The 5,000-nt window shown below is 46.3% G+C and overlaps 1 protein-coding gene and 1 long non-coding RNA gene across 3 annotated transcripts in view; one reads left to right on the top strand and one right to left on the bottom strand.

The window, feature by feature from the left end:
• The window catches only part of crim1 (cysteine rich transmembrane BMP regulator 1 (chordin-like)), a 116,881-nt gene that overhangs the window by 72,127 nt on the left and 39,754 nt on the right, over nt 1-5,000 (top strand).
• LOC116223584 lies at nt 1,004-2,907 on the bottom strand. 2 transcript variants are annotated; one of them, XR_004165156.2, is made up of 3 exons: nt 2,060-2,907; nt 1,506-1,708; nt 1,004-1,418 (listed from the first exon to the last, which is right to left on the bottom strand). It is a non-coding gene; the product is annotated as an uncharacterized LOC116223584 (long non-coding RNA). The 2 variants fall into 2 exon arrangements; XR_004165157.2 differs by having other exon boundaries at nt 1,300-1,354.

Below are 5,000 nucleotides of genomic sequence, written 5' to 3'. Positions count from 1 at the left end.
AAATGAGAAGCGCACACACAGATTTTCTCACCATGAACCTGATCCAAATTATGGAAGGCAATAGGCGTAAGCTATTGAGCTGTACTCCAACTCCAGCCCTATTGTGCTGCTCCTGAGGTGTGATGGTTCGACCTCGTCATAGTGAGGAGCAGGCAGACACAAAGCCCTCTGGGTTATTTCCATTGGCTCTTTTGGCCGCGCAAAGCTAATTTGCATTTCCATTAGAAGCTGAACGGCGTAGTTGAGCCGTGCTACGCTCATCTTGGCCCCTCTCCTGGGCAGGGCCAAACCACACCGGATCCACCCCAAACGCTCTGAATGAAGTCAGAGAGACTCTCTTTTGTGATTGGCTCAGTCGTCATTCAGCGCTTGCCATAGTGTGTCTGTATTTTTGTATATCAAGACGTGTATGAGGAGCCGACACTGAATTAACAAAAACGAATAGTATTCTCATTGTGACAAGTGGTATAAACTCGATTAAACTATTTATTCCATGGTTATATAACATTGTTACGTGGATAACTAGCAAGCTGGCAAGCTAGCCCACATAGAATTAGAGACCGCTAACATTAAGAATGGCCAGGATTCAGTCTTAGAAATAATTGAATCAATTTCAACCAGGCAACCTCCGTTATCTTTGACTTAAGGATGAAGCACTAGCCTGAAAACCTTTGTGGGCTAATGTTATACACACCTAAATACATGTGCGGCAACTGGTGTTAGGCTTTCTCACAGTAAGGACCCAATCGCAGATCAAAGTGCAACAAACACTTGTGGATTTATTTATTTCAAAAAGGGAACACACAAAGGATCCAAAAAGACAAAACAGAATTCCAAAGGGAAAAACACAGAAGAGCAAAAATCAGAAAATCCAATACGATACCAGGTACACGGAACTCGAAAAATGCAGCATACTGGCGTAGCTTCTCACAGACAAACGATAACAATCCAACAGGGGACTACAGAAAGACTGAACTTATATAGAAGGGGGAACAGAGACAAGACACAGGTGAAACAAACAAGGGGAATTAACAAGACACAGGAGAAACAAATCAGGCCAACAACCAGGGTGATGATAGGGAACAGGTGAGGGAGAAAAAGAACCGGGAAGCAGCAGAGGGCAGGAGAGGGCGGAGTCTCCGGACAATGACAGAACGCACATGGCCTGACAACACAAACACAACAAGCACATGACGAAATAAACAAACGGGGAAACACGTGGCATAACACAACACACGCAGGAGGCACTCTAATTTTAGAGTGATACCAAGAGTGATACCAAGAGTCATACCTTAGAGTGATACCAAGAGTGATACCTTAGAGTGATACCTTAGTGTGATACCAAGAGTGATACCTTAGAGTGATACCTTAGAGTCATACCTTAGAGTGATACATTAGAGTGATACCAAGAGTGATACCTTAGAGTGATACCTTAGAGTCATACCTTAGAGTGACACTTAGAGTGACCAAGAGTGATACCTTAGAGTGATACCTTAGAGTCATACCTTAGAGTGATACATTAGAGTGATACCAAGAGTGATACCTTAGAGTGATACCTTAGAGTGATACCTTAGAGTGATACCAAGAGTGATACCTTAGAGTGATACCTTAGAGTGATACCTTAGAGTCATACCAAGAGTGATACCTTAGAGTGATACCTTAGAGTGATACCTTAGAGTCATACCAAGAGTGATACCAAGAGTGATACCTTAGAGTCATACCTTAGAGTGATACCTTAGAGTCATACCAAGAGTGATACCTTAGAGTGATACCAAGAGTGATACCTTAGACTGATACCTTAGAGTGATACCTTAGAGTCATACCAAGAGTGATACCAAGATTGATACCAGAGTGATACCTTAGAGTGACACCAAGAGTGACACCAAGAGTGATACCTTAGAGTGATACCTTAGAGTGACACCAAGAGTGACACCAAGAGTGATACCTTAGAGTGATACATTAGAGTCATACCAAGAGTGATACCTTAGAGTGATACATTAGAGTGATACCAAGAGTGATACCAAGAGTGATACCTTAGAGTGATACCTTAGAGTCATACCAAGAGTGATACCTTAGAGTGATACCTTAGAGTGATACCTTAGAGTCATACCAAGAGTGATACCTTAGAGTCATACCTTAGAGTGATACCTTAGAGTGATACCTTAGAGTGATACCAAGAGTGATACCAAGAGTGATACCTTAGAGTGATACCTTAGAGTGATACCAAGAGTGATACCAAGAGTGATACCTTAGAGTGATACATTAGAGTGATACCAAGAGTGATACCTTAGAGTGATACCTTAGAGTGATACCTTAGAGTGATACCTCAGAGTGATACCTTAGAGTGATACCTTAGAGTGAAACAACTGAATTTAGTTCATAAAGTTCAATCATGTCAAGGTGTTATTCGCTCTCACCCAGCAGGAAATGCTGTATATTTAGAGTGTGGTTAAGACACCCAGTAATCCGTTGTTCCTGAATGAAGATTCAGCTCAGTTCAATTAACACATGATGTCAGCAGTGCTCTAGAACGTATTTGATCACGAAGGTGACCTGACAATGAAACACTGCCACATCCAGCCAGTCACAAAGGAGATAGTTTGTATGAAGTTTTAATAGGATTAATTAGCTTTAGTTTTATAGCATTAATTAGTTTGTTGAAGGCATCTTCAGAAGACCACTTCAGATGAGCACGGTGGAGCAGCCTTGTAAACGACATGCACCCCAAACACACTCTGCAGTCTCGTACACGACATGCGCCCCAAACAAACACACTCTGCAGTCTCGTACACGACATGCACCAAAAACACGCTCAGCAGTCATCTCATCCTTTGCAACAGGCGAACAGAACACAACAAAAATGGCCCTAAACAAAAAAAAAGGCATGAATGAAAAAATGAAGCCCCCCCCCCCCCCCTCATTCGAGTGATTCATGCAAAGGCTGAGTCAAAGGCTGACGTTTATCGGGACTGATGGTTGGGAAAATTGGATTACGAAATGAGGTTACAATGCACATACTGTTTGCAAACGCCCAGCCTCCCCGTCCGTCCGCCGGATACATCAGTGGGTGAGGAACGGCCTGTTTGCAGCTGCTCAGGCGGCCCTGGAGGACCTCACACCCTTCTCCACCCTGTTCCCATCCGTTTGGTCATGTTTGTCAATGCTGATGTCAGAGCCACGGGCAATAGCAGGCTTGGGAATTGAATGTGTGTGGGATACACATGTGTGCGATGCTCAGAGAGATGAGGAAGAGGCTCCTCTATGAAGATTTGGACTGACGTCAGTGGGCAACAGATGTGCTCTTTCGAGGGGTCAGGCAGGGGGGGGAAAGAGAAATGAGGAGGTGAAGAGAAGGAAAAAAATAGAAGAAAGAATAAACAATTTGCGGGCCGTCCGCCTCAAAGACAGACAGCCTGTCATTGTCCTTGATGCCATTTAGAGCGAACAGCACTGGACCTTGGGAGTTCCGTGTCACTGATGCTTGTGCCAGTTAGAGTATGTGTGTGTGTGTGTGTGTCAGTCTGTGTGTTTGTTGGTGTGTGCGTGAGAGAGCGGATGTCTGGATAACTACCTCATTTATAAAGAAAACTCACCGGTGAACAGTGTTTCAGGCCCCAGCATGTAGCGCGCTTCAGAGCGGAGGCCGTCTCCGACATCGCTCATGCCCGCCGGTAATGAGTCGGGCCCAGGCTGCAAGCCCAGGAGCCCCAGGCCTCTTTCTCCAGCCCCCGCAAACCCCGCCGGCTCCGCTACAGGATGATGCTAATTAACACACGGCCACCCGGGAGCCCCCAGGAGAGAGGGATGCACAGTGGGAGAGGGAGAGAGAGAGGGAGAGAGGGATGCACAGTGGGAGAGGGAGAGAGAGAGAGGGAGAGAGAGAGGGAGAGGGAGAGGGAGAGGGAGAGAGGAAGCAGTGTCGGGATGATGAGTTGTCTTGCGAGGCGGCAGCCAGCCTCCCACATGGTGCAAGTAGACATGCGGTGTGTGTGTGTGTGTGTGTGTCTGTGTGTGTGTGTGTGTGTGTGTGTGTGTGTGTGTTTGGGGAAGTAAATGGGTACTGTTCTTTTTATTCGTGGTCTCTTTTGTCAGTCAGAATAAATTAATCTTTATTAATGACTTCTGGAGACAAACTGCATTGGTCAGAATTTCAATTGTTGTTGACCTCCATTGAATTGAATCGAATTGAATTGATTGTTTGGAATGTATGGAAACATTAGAGATTGATGATAAGATAAAGAGGAGAGAGAGAAAATAGAGGGAGAGAGGGGGATGGGAGAGAATGAGAGAGGTGAGCAGGGGATGAGCAGCATATGAGGAAGGAAAGGTGGGAAGAAAAGAAAAGAAGAGGCAGACCGATAACTGAGATTGAGGAAGGAGGAGAGGAATGCGGAAGAGAAGATATCAGGGAGAAGAGAATGGGGGGGAAGAGAAGATATAAGGGAGGAGCGACCGGCCTGAGAAAGATTAAGGGGCAATGGTGCGAAGCAAGGCATATCAAGAGGTGCAGGAAGAACATGAAAGAAATCATGGAGTGGTAGAGAAATTGTTTTCAAGAAGGAGGGACAGAGAGAGAGAGACAGTGAGATTGGGGGTGGGAAGGTAAGATCAAATCAGGGAAACGTGACCAAAACTCCCTGGAGAGATGCAGCACTCCTTCTCCCCTTTCCCTCCTCTCCTCTTCGGGATTCACATCCCTGTCTCTCCCCTCCCCTCCTCTCCTCTTCGGGATTCACATCCCTGTCTCTCCCCTCCCCTCCTCTCTCTTCGGGATTCACATCCCTGTCTCTCCCCTTCCCTCCTCTCCTCTTCGGATTCACATCCCCTGTCTCTCCCCTCCCCTCCTCTCCTCTTCGGGATTCACATCCCTGTCTCTCCCCTCCCCTCCTCTCTCTTCGGGATTCACATCCCTGTCTCTCCCCTTCCCTCCTCTCTCTTTGGGATTCACATCCCTGTCTCTCCCCTCCCCTCCTCTCTCTTCGGGATTCACATCCCTGTCT

Source organism: Clupea harengus, chromosome 14, assembly GCF_900700415.2.
Source record: "Clupea harengus chromosome 14, Ch_v2.0.2, whole genome shotgun sequence".
NCBI classification, from domain to species: Eukaryota; Metazoa; Chordata; class Actinopteri; order Clupeiformes; family Clupeidae; genus Clupea; species Clupea harengus.
Note: the sequence above shows the minus strand (reverse complement) of the source record. Positions and strands in the feature narration are given on the sequence as shown.